Below are 15,922 nucleotides of genomic sequence, written 5' to 3' on the forward strand. Positions count from 1 at the left end.
TCCACAGGCTTCAGGCCCGTCAGGGGAAGTCTTCACTGGCGTGCCTTCTCCGCAGGTTGCAGTTCCTTCAGGAGTATCCACCTGCTCCAGCCAGCATGGGTGCCCTGGGTGCCACAAGCTTTGCAGATGGCTCAGTGTTGTGGAGGCCCCTGGAACCAGCTGTGTGTGTGGTGCAGGGCAGCCCCTTAGCTCTTCCCCACAGAGGCCACCCTGCAGCAGCCCCTCTCCCCACCACTGCCAACACCTAGCCACGTATGGCCAATACAGTGCCCACTGGGAATACCTACTCAGCCCTGCTCCTGGCTGGAGCTGCGAGTGAGCACGGCAGCAAACAGACTAGGATGGAGAAACCCCCCAGATGGTCAAGCTGATTGCGCTGGTGTTTGCCAAAGTAGCAGCAGCCTTGTCCTCCTCCTCCCCACCTGCAGATTCCTGGAGGTCCCTGCTTGCGGCTGGGAAGTTGGGACTGAGCTGCCGGATGGGAAGGGAGAAATGCCTGTGTCCCCAGGCCACCCACTTCCTTGTGGGGGGAGCTCTGCCTGCTGCTCCACAGCCACCCGTCTGCCTTGGCGAGGGGCACTATGGGAGTGCTGGCTCCTAAGAAGGCAAAGGAGAAAGAAGGTGGCAGTGGCAGAGAGAAGGGGCTGAGGGAACAGGAGGGCCGTGGCCATGGGTGCCCAGAGAGCTAGAGCAGTGCAGGTCAAAAGTTGCTGGGAGAGGCAGCAGCTGTCAGGAGGAGGGAAAAAAAGGGCCAGTTAGCAGAGGATGGTTTCGATCCATCGACCTCTGGGTTATGGGCCCAGCACGCTTCCGCTGCGCCACTCTGCTCCCCCCAGCACCTCTGCCAGCACCTCCCACGGCCCTGCCTGATGCTCCCTGGCGCTGCCAGCCCTCATGCCTCTTTCCCTTCCTCTGTCCTGTGCCCTCACGCGGGCCAGAAAATGGGCTCTCTGGAAAGTTCACCTCCTTTGGGCCTGGGGGGGCAGCTCAAGGGCCTTGCCTTGCCCTTCTCCCCACATCTCCTGCCCATAACCCTGCATGGGGACTTTCTTCTTGGTCACCCAAGCTGGCTCTGCAGGCACTGGAAGAAACCCCGGAGCGAGGGGGCAGCCTTGTTGCTTTGCAGGGCAGACGGGAGCTGCTCTCCAGCGAGCTCAGGAGGGCTGCCACCCTGCCCAGAAAGCCAACGCCCAGGGGGCTGTGGGATTGTGCCCGGTGTCAACATCTGTTCTTTGCCAGCCGAGGAGGGAGACAAGGACGCTTAGCATTACCAAGCGTAGAATTACCAAGGGAATTAATCCTCCTAATTTGGCTGTGCATGTAGTGGTGGCCCAGCCTAATGCATGGAGGACACCGAGACAGAGGAAAGCAGGGTTGGTATATGTTTACAATACAGTTGTGTCGACCAATCAAATTACTCATGTTAAGGGGTGGGCTAATCAGTTACTATTGCTCCCCAAATCAGTATGTGCTTCTCCCGGGCAGGTGGTGTGGACAGATGCTCGGTGGGGTGTTAATCTTCATTGTTCTAAACCAACGTCCTGTGCAGGTGGAGGGGCTTTATACTCGATTTACGTTGATTGCTGTTCTGGCCGTGGCTGTATACCCATGCTTTTTTTGAAAGACCAATCTCCCATTGGTTTATCATCTGCATGGGGTGTTCTCAGCCAGTGAGAGCCAGTCTAGGTTGGGTTGTCAGGTGACGTTGACGATGAGGTAAAAGCCCTTAGTCCTAGGCAGTGTTCGTTCTTCTAAGCAAGTTGTCTAGCAGTTGGCGCCTTGCCTTTCACACCAGCGGTGAGGGCCTTGCCCTGCCAGTGCTGTGCTGTGCTGTGCTCCCCCATTCTGTAGCTCATAGTTGGCGCTGGCCCCTTCTCTTCCCCCCACCCCCACCCCTTGCCTGCTGCTCCACACCAGTCTGCCTTTGTGAGACCTAAAGTGAGGGGCACTTTGTGAGTGCTGGCAAGATCTCAGATCCAGGAGGTGCCTCCCCTTCATCTTTAGTAATGAGGGCCTTGCGGTGCAGGCTGTCTTTGGAGGTGAGCTGCTGTAGGTTCAGGCCTAGGGAGGACAGACAGCTGGTAGGGTTGTTCTGCATGAGGTCTGAGGTGAGATCAGGCTCTTAAGTTCTGCTCAGGAGCCAACAACGTTGGCCCTCTTGTCATGGCTGGTACTCAGCACTGGTCCATTCTCCCATTTACAAGAAGGTTCGGAGGGAGGATCCGGGGAACTACAGGCCTGTCAGCCTGACCTCGGTACCGGGGACGATTATGGAATGGTTTGTCTTGAGAGCACTCACATGGCAAGTCCAGGAGAAGAAGGGGATCAGGCCCAGTCAGCATGGGTTTATGAAAGGCAGGTCCTGCTTGACCAACCTGATCTCCTTCTATGACCGGGTGACCTGCCTAGTGGATGAGGCAAAGGCTGTGGATGTTATCTTCCTTGACTTCAGCAAGGCCTTTGACACTGTCTCTCATGGCATGCTCCTTGAGAAACTGGCGTCTCGTGGCTTGGATAAGTGTACTCTTCACTGGGTGAAGAACTGGCTGGATGGCCGAGCCCAGAGGGTTGTGGTGAATGGGGTGAAATCCAGCTGGTGGCAGGTCACAGGTGGTGTTCCCCAGGGCTTGGTGTTGGGCCCTGTTCTGTTTAATATCTTTATCGATGATTTGGATGAGGGGATTGAGTGCACCCTCAGCAAGTTTGCAGACGACAGCAAGTTGGGAGGCAGGGTCGATCTGCTTGAGGGTAGGGAGGCTCTACGAAGAGATCTGGACAGGCTGGATTGATGGGCTGAGGCCAATCGTATGAAATTCAACAAGGCCAAGTGCCGGGTCCTGCACTTCGGTCACAGCAACCCCATGCAGCACTACAGGCTTGGGGAAGAGTGGCTGGAAAGCTGTCCGGCAGAGAAAGACGTGGGTGTGCTGATTGACAGCCAGCTGAATATGAGCCAGCAGTGTGCCCAGGTGGCCAAGGCGGCCAACGGCATCCTAGCCTGTATCAGAAATAGTGTGGCCAGCAGGAGCAGGGAGGTGGTTGTTCCGCTGTACTCGGCACTGGTGAGGCCGCACCTTGAGTACTGTGTTCAGTTTTGGGCCCCTCACTACGAGAAAGACATTGAGTTGCTGGAGTGTGTTCAGAGAAGGGCAACCAAGTTGGTGAGGGGCCTGGAGCACAAGTCTTATGAGGAGCGGCTGAGGGAACTGGGGCTGTTTAGTCTAGAAAAGAGGAGGCTGAGGGGAGACCTTATCGCTCTCTACAACTACCTGAAGGGGGGTTGTAGTGAGGTGGGTGCTGCTCTCTTCTGTCAGGTGGCTGGAGATAGGACAAGAGGAAACGGCCTCAAGTTGTGGCAAGGGAGATTAAGGTTAGATATCAGGAAAAATTTTTTTACTGAGAGGGTTGTCAAACATTGGAACAGGCTGGCCAGGGAAGTGGTTGAGTCACCATCCCTGGAGGTATTCAAAAAGCGAGTGGACGGGGTACTTCAGGACATGGTTTAGTGGGCGTGGGTGATGGTTGGACCCAATGATCTTGAAGGTCTTTTCCAACCTAAATGATCCTATGATTCTAACATAGGACCTTTCGTCTCAGCACTGGTCCATTCTCTTCCCCCAACATGCCTACCTTGTCAACGGGAGCAGGATTTCCCTTTCATCCAGGAATTTCGGAGGGGGGGTGGGGGGTGGGGGAGCGAGGACAAGTGCTGTAGGCAAGGGGCTTTCACTGTCTCCCTGGGCACCAGGCACAGTGTGGAGCTGAGTCCCACTGCTGGCTGCAGCGTGGTCAATTGCAGGGAGCCCAAAAGGGGACTGTGCCCCATAGTTGGCAGGATTCGAACCTGCACGGGGAAACCCCAATGGATTTCTAGTCCATCACCTTCACCACTCGGCCACAACTACCTGCTCCAAGCCTCTCTGCCCTGCTGATCACGTGCCCTGTGCAATGACACCCGGCTCCCTGGGCTAGGCTCCGCTCGAAGATTTGTGGTTGGGACCTGCACTGAGCATGACGGGCACCTGCTGCCAGCCTTGCAGAGGCCTTGAGAGGCTTAACCCCAGGGGCTTCAGCTGAAGCTCCCAGCGCCTTGTCCTCAGCCGGGCATCTGGGATATCCTGCCACGGGAGGGGGGGATGGTTTCACCCCCCAGCTGGTGTCTCTGCTGCTTCCAGGGAAGAAGAGAAGGCAGCTGTGTGGAGACAACCAGCGTGAGGTGAGATATTAGACCCCACTTTGCTTCTCAAATTTATCTGAGGGGGCCTCCAAGCCTGCTGTGAGCACTACGGTGGGGACACTGCTGCAGGGCAGATGGTGATCTCCCGGCAGCACTTCCAGCCTCTTGGGGACTTAGGGCAGTGTCAGCCCTTGAACAAAGACCATGACCGCCGTGCAGGTTGTTGGTGTGTAGGGGCAATGGTTTGCGAGACTGGGAGAGATCCATGGAAAGGGCGAGGTAGAGACTGGCTGAGCAAAAGCATGGAGGGGCAAAGGGAGAATAAACGGGGGGTGTGGGTGACTTAGAGGGAGACTGGGAAGAGCTTGATTTGGTGGAATAGGTACGTGCAGAGCTTTTTTCCACCGCTGCAAGCATTGTCCAGTTCCTGAGCAAGGACCAAACTATCAAACGATCCACAAAAGCGGTAATTTACACCACTAGATGAAAGTGGCTCCCCTTCTGTCTTGGCTCTGGGCAGGAAAATGGTGCTAAGGAGGCAGCGTGGAGGGGGTGCACCTGGCAGTGTCTGACTGCATGCAGAACAAGGGTGGGAGGTGGTTGCAATCGAGAGGCTGAGCATGAGGAGTGGCTTGAGGAAGTGTGTGTTGGGGGGCTGGAGAGAGGAGGCCGGCCAGTCTGTGGAATGGAGGAGCAGGAGGCCAGCCAGGCTCTGATCTGGAGGAGCAGGAGGCAGCACTGCCCACAGGTGCATTGCTGGAATATTAGTGAGCACAGCTGCTTTCCAAGCCGTTGACCCAGCTTTGATTCCTGGCCAAGGCAGACAGACGTCTCTTCAGGCTGGCTCCAGGGTGGGTGCCTTACATCTTCTGCAGGCAGGCTCTTGTGCTCAGAAAATGCCCAGCTTTCCCCTGGGGTTTCAAGCCAGTCCCCTTGCCTCCTTGCAGCCTTGAGACCGACTGAGGCCAGTGCTTTCTGCCTGTTGGGAGGGCTCCGGGCTGGGCTCCTCACTGCAGTGCTGGTACAGGAGCCAGGAGGGAGGCTTTTTTTGGCCTGGCACAGAACTGCACCTGCTGCTGCTGCTGCTGCTGCTGCTGCTGCTGGTTGCACCTAGCAAGAAAAGCATGCTGCCATGGCAGGGTGCAGATGAAGATCAATAATGCTGTCCTGGTTTCAGCTGGGATAGAGTTAACTCTCTTCCTAGTAGCTGGTACGGTGCTATGTTTTGAGTTCAGTATGCAAAGAATGTTGATAACGCTGATCTTTTCAGTTGTTGCTAAGTAGTGTTTAGACCAAAGTCAAGGATTTTTCAGCTTCTCAAGCCCAGCCAGTGAGAAAGCTGGAGGGGCACAAGAAGTTGGCACAAGACACTGCCAGGGCAGCTGACCTAAACTGGCCAACGGGGTTTTCCATACCATGTGACGTCCCATCTAGTATAGGAACTGGGGGGGTGGGGGCAGGGAATGGCCGCTCAGGGACTAGCTGGGTGTTGGTCGGCGGGTGGTGAGCAATTGCACAGCGCATCATTTGTACATTCCAATCCTTTTATTATTGCTGTTGTCATTTTATTAGTGTTATCATTATCATTATTAGTTTCTTCTTTTCTGTTCTATTAAACCATTCTTATCTCAACCCACGAGTTTTACTTCTTTTCCCGATTCTCTCCCCCATCCCACTGGGTGGGGGGTGGGGGTGGTTGTGAGTGAGTGAGCGGCTGCGTGGTGCTTAGTTGCTGGCTGGGGTTAAACCACGACAGTCCTTTTTTGGCGCCCAACGTGGGGCCCGAAGGGTTGAGATAACGACAAACCTGACCAGAGCTCGTTAAAACAAATTTGTTATAAGCATTCGTTATATTGGTCTAATAGTCACTGGTCATTATGTTGATTTATGTGTTCTTAGAGTTGTTGCTCTGGTTTTTGAAGTTCTGTTATGTATCACCTCGTTTGCTGTATGTAGTCCCTCTTCTGCTGCTTATCATCCATGGGAGGCGGATTAAGGTTTTCTCTTTGATGTGTTGTATAACACTGGTTTATGGTATGATGAAGTCATCGGTTGTGGGATTAATCCGGTATTTGCACTCAACATTGTCACTTTTATACTCTGGGAGCCATCTGTGGGAAACTATTAATAATTACACCATTTACCTTTCCTCCTTGGGAAACCAGTCTATGGGTGGGATACCTCTCTTCCCCTCTCCTTTCTCCTTCAGTCCAGTTACAATGGTGTTTGAGAATTTTGAAAAATTTGAATACCCTTGGGATGTTGAGACCAGCACGGTCCTAGCCCTACTGCTAGGAATTAGCATGCTCCTGAATGTGGTTCAGCTCTTGTTTAAGGTTAAACAACTATTTAAGAAGATCACCCAGAGATCTGCCCCGAGGCTGGATAATTATGAGTGGCAGGGTGTGTGGGGTAGTATGGGCAAGTACCTAGAGAAGTGGGCACCTCCAGTGTTTTGGAAATTCACCCCTGAACAAGTGCAGAATCCGGAAGAACTAATAAAATATTTGGAAAAGGTATGCTGTCACCCTGGCAGCTCCAGAGAGATACAAATCACTGCAACGTGCTGGGGCCTGGCCCGTGCTTATCGAGCCCTGTTCAACACCACTCAGTACCCTCAAGGGGAAGAGAAGGTCTCTGTACCTAACAACGAAACGATGAGCTCTGCAGTCACCCAAACCTTGGCAACGGGTGCCGTGGCCCCTCCAGCCCCGGTGACAAGCATTGCGGCCACCCAGACCTTGGCGACAGGCACCGCGACCCCTCCAGCCCCGGCAACGAGCACGGCAGCTACCCAAACCTCAGCAACAGGCACTGCGGTCCCTCCAGCCCCAGCGATGAGCACTGCTGCTACCCCAAACTTCGGCGACAGACACTGCGGTTATCCAAAACCCGGCGAGCGATACTGCAACTGAACCAGCGGACCAACCTGCACCAGTATCAGTTGCCCCCGTACAGAAAAAGAAATATACAAAAAAGCCAGCTTGCTTAGCGAAGGATGAAGGTGAACCAGGGTCATCACGGGAACAGGAGGAAGAGGCAGAACCAGAGGTAATAACCCGGTCCCTATCCTTGAGTGAGCTGCGGGATATGCGAAAAGATTTCGGTCGCCGTATAGGTGAGCATATTATCACCTGGCTCCTCCGATGCTGGGACAATGGGGCTAATAGCTTGGAATTAGAAGGTAGGGAAGCCAAGCAGCTGGGATCACTTGCCAGGGAAGGTGGCATTGACAAGGCAATTGGAAAAGGGACACAAGCCATCAGCCTCTGGAGGCGACTCCTGTCAAGTGTGAAGGAAAGGTACCCCTTTAAGGAAGATGTTATATGTCAATCAAGCAAGTGGACCACCATGGAAAAAGGTATCCAATATCTGAGGGAATTAGCTGTGCTAGAGACGATTCATCATGACCCAGACAACCCACAATTACCCAAAGATCCAGGCGAAGTCCAATGCACATGACCCACGTGGTGGAAGTTTGTACGGAGCGCACCATCATCCTATGCCAACTCACTGGCAATAATGACCTGGAAAGACGCAGAGGCACCGACAGTGGATGAAGTGGCTTGCCAACTCCGTCAATACGAAGAAAATCTCTCCTCCTCCCTACAAGCCTGCATTTCGGCTGTGGAGAAGCTGTCCGAGGATTTCCAGCAATTCAAGGAGGATATGTCCTATTGCCCACCTGTAAGGACCAATGTCGCAGCTATTAGGAGTGAGCGCTCCTCTGCCCAAGAGAGAGAATATAGAAGGTACACACCGCGAGGTGCCCTGTGGTTTTACCTATGTGATCATGGAGAGGACATGAGGAAATGGGATGGAAAACCTACCTCGGTCCTAAATGCATGGGTACGTGAGCTGCGAGAAAAAAACACCACAAAAGGGGATTCTACCAGGAAAAATGCCGGTCCAGTTTCCAAACAGAGTAGAAGGGCTGATCTTATTTCTGATCCTCTTGAAGGGAATTCTGAGCCAATTTTATGAGAAGTGAATACTGGATACTCTGACCAGAATTAGAGGGGCCCTGCCTCCAGCCAGGTGGAGGAAAGGGATAACCGGGTCTATTGGACTGTGTGGATTTGATGGCCTGGCACGCCAGACCCACAGGAGTATAAGGCTCTAGTAGACACCGGCGCACAGTGCACTCTAATGCCATCAAGTTATAAAGGGGCAGAACCCATTTGTATTTCTGGTGTGACAGGGGGATCCCAAGAGTTAACTGTATTGGAAGCTGAAGTAAGCCTAACTGGAAATGAACGGCAGAAACACCCCATCGTGACTGGTCCAGAGGCTCCGTGTATCCTTGGCATAGACTATCTCAGGAGAGGGTATTTTAAGGACCCGGAGGGGTATCGATGGGCTTTTGGTATAGCTGCCTTGGAGATGGAGGGCACTGAACAGCTGTCTACCCTGCCTGGTCTCTCTCAAGACCCTTCGATTGTGGGGTTGCTGAAGGTTGAAGAACAACAAGTGCCAACTGCTACCACGACGGTGCAGCGGCAGCAATATCGCACTAACCGAGACTCTCTGATTCCCATCCACAAGTTGATTCGCCAACTGGAGAGCCAAGGAGTGATCAGCAAAACTCGCTCACCCTGTAATAGTCCCATATGGCCAGTGCAAAAGTCTAATGGGGAGTGGAGACTAACAGTTGACTATCGCGGCCTGAATGAAGTTAGCCACCGCTGAGTGCTGCCGTTCCAGATATGCTAGAACTTCAATACAAACTAGAGTCAAAGGCAGCCAAGTGGTATGCCACAATTGACATTGCTAATGCGTTTTTCTCAATCCCTCTGGCAGCAGAGTGTCGTCCACAATTTGCCTTTACTTGGAGGGGTGTCCAGTACACTTGGAATCGATTGCCCCAGGGGTGGAAACACAGCCCCACCATTTGCCATGGACTAATCCAGACTGCACTGGAAAAAGGTGAAGCTCCGGAACACCTGCAATACATTGATGACATCATTGTATGGGGCAACACGGCAGAAGAAGTCCTTGAGAAAGGGAAGAAAATAATCCAAATCCTTCTGAAAGCCGGTTTTGCCATAAAAGAAAGTAAGGTCAAGGGACCTGCACAGGAGACCCAGTTTTTAGGAATGAAATGGCAAGATGGACGACGTCAGATCCCAATGGACGTAAGTAACAAAATAGCAGCTATGTCTCCACCGACTAATAAAAAGGAAACACAGGCTTTCTTAGGTGTCGTGGGTTTTTGGAGAATGCATATTCCAAATTACAGTCTGATTGTAAGCCCTCTCTATCAAGTGACCCGGAAGAAGAATGATTTTGAATGGGGCCCTGAGCAACAACAAGCCTTTGAACAAATTAAGCGGGAGATTGTTCATGCAGTAGCCCTTGGACCAGTCTGGGCAGGACAAGATGTTAAAAATGTGCTCTATACTGCAGCCGGGGAGAATGGCCCTACCTGGAGCCTCTGGCAGAAAGCACCTGGGAACACCTGAGGCTGACCCCTGGGGTTTTGGAGTCGAGGCTCGCTACACTCCAACTGAAAAAGAGATATTGGCAGCATATGAAGGAGTTCGAGCTGCCTCAGAAGCGGTTGGTACTGAAACACAGCTCCTCTTAGCACCCCGACTGCCAGTGCTGGGCTGGATGTTCAAAGGGAGGGTCTCCTCTACACATCACGCAACTGATGCCACATGGAGTAAGTGGATTGCACTGATCACACAACGGGCTCACATAGGAAACCCCAGTCACCCAGGAATTTTAGAAGTGATCATGGACGGGCCAGAAGGCAAAGATTTTGGAATGTTGCCAGAGGAGGAGGTGACACGTGCTGAAGAAGCCCCACTGTATAACAAACTGCCAGAAAATGAGAGGCAGTATGCCCTGTTCACTGACGGATCCTGTCGCATTGTGGGAAAGCATCGGAGGTGGAAGGCTGCTGTATGGAGTCCTACATGACAAGTTGCAGAAACTGCTGAAGGAGAAGGTGAATCGAGTCAGTTTGCAGAGGTGAAAGCCATCCAGCAAGCGTTAGACATTGCTGAAAGAGAAAAGTGGCCAGTGCTCTCTCTCTCTACTGACTCATGGATGGTGGCAAATGCCCTGTGGGGGTGGTTACAGCAATGGAAGCAGAGCAACTGGCAGCGCAGAGGTAAACCCATTTGGGCTGCCACACTGTGGCAAGATATTGCGTCCTGGCTAGAGAATCTGGTTGTAAAAGTACGTCATGTAGATGCTCACGTACCCAAGAGTCGGGCCACTGAAGAACATCAAAACAACCAACAGGCAGATCAGGCCAATAAGATTGAAGTGTCTCAGGTGGACCTGGACTGGCAACATAAGGGTGAGCTATTTATGGCTCAGTGGGCCCATGATACTTCAGGCCATCAGGGAAGAGATGCAACATATAGATGGGCTCGTGATCAAGGGGTGGACTTGACCATGGACACTATCACACAGGTTATCCATGAATGTGAAACATGTGCTGCAATTAAGCAAGCCAAGCGGTTAAAGCCCCTGTGGTATGGAGGGCGATGGCTGAAATGTAAATATGGGGAAGCCTGGCAGATTGACTATATCACACTCCCACAAACTCACCAAGGCAAGCGCTATGTGCTTACAATGGTGGAAGCAACCACCGGATGGCTGGAAACATATTCTGTACCCCATGCCACTGCCCAGAACACTATCCTGGGCCTTGAAAAGCAGGTCTTGTGGCGACATGGCACCCCAGAAAGAATTGAGTCAGACAAAGGGACTCATTTCCGAAACAACCTCATAGACACTTGGGCCAAAGAGCATGGCACTGAGTGGGTGTATCATATCCCCTATCATGCACCAGCCTCTGGGAAAATTGAGCGATACAACCGACTGTTAAAGACTACATTGAAAGCAATGGGGCGGGGGGAACTTTCAAACATTGGGATACACATTTAGCAAAAGCCACCTAGTTAGTCAACACCAGAGGATCTGCCAGTCGGGGTGGCCCTGCCCAGTCAGAATTTTTACATACTGTAGAAGGGGATAAAGCCCCTGTAGTGCACATAAAAAAATATGTTAGGGAAGACAGTCTGGGTTACTCCTGCCTCAGGCAAAGGTAAACCCATTCGTGGGATTGCTTTTGCTCAATGGCCTGGGTGCACTTGGTGGGTGATGCGAAAAGATGGAGAAGTCCAATGTGTGCCTCAAGGGGATTTGATTTTAGGTGAGAATAGCCAGAAGTAAACTGTATGATATTAGTTGCTATATAACCCTGCTACTGTATGTTATCATTACTATAATTGTTATATGCTATATCCATAGTACTATAGTAAGAATCACTTAGATCAAGCAAGAATGAACTATGATAAAACTGAGCGAAGCGCAGCAGTGATGGAACCAGAATTGACTCCAGCATGCAACAATCCAACGGTGCACACCATCCTCCTGCTGCGTCCAATGTCGCCTGCTCATTGCACCGGACTGAAGCCCAATTCTGCTCTACCGACTCAGAGGACTTTGCACCATCCCTCCTGCCCAGAAAGACTGGTAGGACAGATGGCACCCTGAGTCAGGAACTAAATTAACTCAATGAACACTTTATGAACATGACCCATAAACTACAGGAATGCCATCTCTGTGTGTGTATACATATATACATATATATATATATATATATATATAATCTCATTGTTCGTATCTCTCAAAGGGGTGGAAAAGGTGATGATGATTGACAAGGATGTAACTAAAGGTATGGGAACTGAGCATGACGTCAATGGTATAGAATAAGGGCTGGATACTGTCCTGGTTTCAGCTGGGATAGAGTTAACTCTCTTCCTGGTAGCTGGTACGGTGCTATGTTTTGAGTTCAGTATGCAAAGAATGTTGATAACGCTGATCTTTTCAGTTGTTACTGAGTAGTGTTTAGACCAAAGTCAAGGATTTTTCAGCTTCTCATGCCCAGCCAGCAAGAAAGCTGGAGGGGCATGAGAAGCTGGTGGAGGACAGAGCCAGGGCAGCTGAGCCAAACTGGCCAACGGGGTATTCCATACCATGTGATGTCCCATCTAGTATAGGAACTGGGGGGTGGGGGCGGGGAATGGCCGCTCGGGGACTAGCTGGGTGTCGGTCGGCGGGTGGTGAGCAATTGCACAGCGCATCATTTGTACATTCCAATCCTTTTATTATTGCTGTTGTCATTTTATTAAGTGTTATCATTATCATTATTAGTTTCTTCTTTTCTGTTCTATTAAACCGTTCTTCTCTCCCCCATCCCACTGGGTGGGGGGGGGGGGTGGTTGTGAGTGAGTGAGCGGCTGCGTGGTGCTTAGTTGCTGGCTGGGGTTAAACCACGACAAATGCCTAGGTGGTGGTCAAGGGACAGGCTGTGCTTCATGAGGCCAGCAATGCAATTGGGCTGTGTGGTGGCAGGAGGCCTGCTCCTTATGTAATGGCTCAGAGGCCTGTCTGTCAGATCTGAAGTCACCCTGGAGAGGCTGACCTAACCTGTCCAGGCTCCAGCATTGCAGAGGCATCCTGAAGTTTACTGGAACTAGATGTAACAATGTTCCTGGTAAGTAAGAACTGAGACACTCTCATTTCTCTTGCAGCTTACAGCCTGTGGGCCAAGGGCACCACAAGGAGCCTCTCACAGCTAGACTCTCTACCTAAAGGGGACAAAGCTTCTCAAGTCTCTGATTCCAGGGTTGCTTAAAGCAAAAAGCATGGTTTTGCTGTGCTGACAGTCAAAACCCAATCTGGACAGTGGGGTTGTATGTGGGGTGCGTGTTAGCACAGTATTTACAGACTCCCGCTCTGCCAATAGCAGTTCTACAAGTAGGTGGAGTTACGAAGAGCGGGATCGTGATTGTGCATGCTCAGTTCCCTAGTGAAATGCCCAGCCTAACCCCATCTTGCAGTCACACTGCCTACGTCCAGCCATGAAAAGACGAGCTTTTCTCCTTTCCACTCCGTACCTATCCCCTGGAGTTTCTTTCCACAACACCAATGAAAGAGAGAAGTGCCATGACTGTTTCTCGTATGATTTTGTGAACAACAATTGAGAGGACTGAAAAGTTAATTCAAAAGGTGTCTATTAACTTTCACAATGAACAATTTGGCAACTGGCCCCACAGGGCCCTGATCACTAGGTTACAGACTCATGCTCAATGACTCTGAGGCTTTTTGGTGCTCTGCTGTTAAGTTCAGGGAGCTCCACCCACAACTGCTGGTAAGATCGGGACAGAAGCAAGTGCTCCTCCTTGCAGAGCGCGTAGCCAACGAAGGGAGGAGGAGAACAAACCACCACGAGACTCCAGCTGTGCTGCACGAAGTCTTTAATGAGAAGGAGGAAATGCAGTGGCACGGAACAGAGACCGAGAACACATCTGCTGGGTTCAGGGAGGCACAGAGAATGGCCCATATCCCAAGGACAAGCTCCAGGCAAAGCGCTTGCCTTTCCCCATTCCGATCCAGCCGGTGGCAATGCCAGCCCGCCAAGAGCAGGCCCTAACTCCGGCACACTCTCTCCATCAGCAGGAGGTTCAGCAAAGCAGAAGAGAACGAGCCCTTTCCTGAGGAGCTCAGAGCAAAGCAGAGCCAGAGGAGACACGGCGAGGCCTGCAGTGCAGCGAGGAGCAGCAGGCACAGGTCCCTTCTGCGCGGTGGGATGAGGACACTCAGCCCACCTGCAAGCCGTGGCTACGCTCCTGCTGCTGCAGGATCCCTGTCTTCCTTGGTGCTCCAAAGGGGATGACCTGCTGGCTTCAGCAGTTCAGACCGCAGCGGGTGGGAGGCAGACACAGCCCTGACCCCCCCAGACCAAGGGAGCCCCCAGAAGAGATGGGAACCCCCCCGGCGCTGAGGGAGCTCCCAACAGCAGCTGACAGCGAGGATCCCACGGCTGTGCTCTGAGGGAAAGAGGTGAGGATGGGGCCCGGCAGGGTCACCACCACCGGGGAGGCCTGGATGGCCACCGTCGAGTCAGCGCAGCGGGCGACACAGGGCTCACTGCAGCTGCTTGCAAGTGGGGTTGGGCCGGAGGCGCCGCAGGGCGTTGGGAGACAGGGTCTGAAGCAAGACATCTCTCGGCGAGGGAGGCAAAGCTGAAACACAGAGCAGGCAGGGAGCACGAACCTCAATATCAGTCTGTCTGTCTTTTCCTCAGCTCTCTCCGTGGAGACTCTTTGTTTTCAAAACACCCGGTACGCCTACGTTTGCCACGGCCATCATCGTGCCCTCTGAGGTGCACGGCACAGGGAGGCCGACCCACTTTTGGAATAGGCCCCGGCGCAGTGGCTTTAAAGCGCCTGTGGGAAGACTGATCATGCCCCATCTCCGTTGTTGCTTTGAAGATGGCACTGGATGCCCTTGGCCATTTGGTTAGAGATGGCCTCCTGCAGGTGCACGTTCTGGTGATCAGACCCCCCTGCAGCTGAGCCCCATGGATCCCCTTCTGCTTGAAAGAGCCCTCCTCTTCCCAGCTCCCCCCAGCCACCTCCCCCAAAAGGCAAAGAGATTGCAGCCCTTCAACAGTTGTATGGCAGGGCAAAGCTGAGGCAGCCCAAGTATCAGCCTCCGTAGCCACCAAGACAGCAGTTCAGCTCAGAGAGAGAGAGATGGAGCGGACTCAGGCTTACCTTGCTCCTCGAGGAAAGGGAGGCAAGAGAGGAGGATGCAGAGCCTGGAGCAGCGCAGGCTTTTATGCTGTGTCCCAGAGCCCTGGGGGGGGGCCCACAAACATTCCTTGCTCATGAAGCATCTTAACATGTAGTAGTTACAGCTTGCCGAGGCCTCTCTGGTGCTTAAGCCTTTTCCTCTTTCACCTGAAATGTTTTCCTCTCACTGCGTATCGTCTAACATCAATATAATTAATTTGTGTCCAGCTCTGCTAAGACCTATTGGCTCCAAGGTCTCAGGCTAGCTGTGCAGAGATTTTAAGTGACTGTGTCCTTCCCACACCCAAATTAACCTGTTTTGCTCAGCAAGGTCATCCCAGATGCCAAAGTCCTAGATGGCCTGCTTTTGAGCAGAGGCTGAGGGCAGTGAGCCAAAAGATCGTGGCTCTTTCTCCTGGGTGAGGGATGGGTTGGCCCAATCCATGCCTTTCAAATTTCAAAGGGACATGGGATCAGTCTCCCAGAGCACCTGGCAGTCACATGAGTCCTTGAGCAACCACCAAAAGGCAATGCCTTGGAAGACAGCAAATGCAGGAGGTTGCATAGAAGCACCAGTTGATTCAGGAAGGATGCTAAAATGTGTGGAAAAGCCCTTGACGAAAGCGGCACTTTGGGACTATAAGCTCTGGTATCCCTGGTATGCCTCAGGCTGGGGCAACGTGTCCACTGAAGTCCACCGCGGGGTGACTCATGTTTGCCTGGAGTTCAGGGTTTTTCCCAACTCTTCCACATCACGATGACTCCCAGGTGCTCTGGGAGACTGATCCCATGTCCCTTTGTAGTTTGAAATGCGTGGAATGGGCCACCCCATCCCTCACCCAGGAAAAGGAGCTGTGAGCTTTTCGCTCCCTGCCCTGAACCTCTCCTCAAAAGCAGACCATCGAGGCTTCTGGGATGACCTTGCTAAGCAAAACAGGTCAATTTGGGTGTGGGTCTCTTTCAGAGAAGGACGTGGACATCTCTTTGATCACAAAACCATGCTGTGGTAGAGCCTGATGAGCGTAAGCTAGGTCCTCCTGGCTGTCGCTCTGGCCCACAGGGGTCTTCCTTCCAGCCCACAAAGGACTTCCTTTGACGTTGAGCTTTGCCACATCCCTGGTGAATTGAGGCTCTTCTCCCATAT

General features: G+C 52.4%; 2 non-coding genes across 2 annotated transcripts; both read right to left on the reverse strand.

Moving 5' to 3' along the window:
* Positions 1-756: 756 nt before the first annotated feature.
* Positions 757-828, reverse strand: TRNAM-CAU (transfer RNA methionine (anticodon CAU)). Its single transcript has one exon. It is a non-coding gene; the product is annotated as a tRNA-Met (tRNA).
* Positions 829-3,823: 2,995 nt separating this feature from the next.
* Positions 3,824-3,905, reverse strand: TRNAS-AGA (transfer RNA serine (anticodon AGA)). The gene has a single exon. It is a non-coding gene; the product is annotated as a tRNA-Ser (tRNA).
* Between the last annotated feature and the right edge of the window lie 12,017 nt (positions 3,906-15,922).

This window comes from Haliaeetus albicilla, chromosome 12, assembly GCF_947461875.1.
Source record: "Haliaeetus albicilla chromosome 12, bHalAlb1.1, whole genome shotgun sequence".
Taxonomy (NCBI): Eukaryota; Metazoa; Chordata; class Aves; order Accipitriformes; family Accipitridae; genus Haliaeetus; species Haliaeetus albicilla.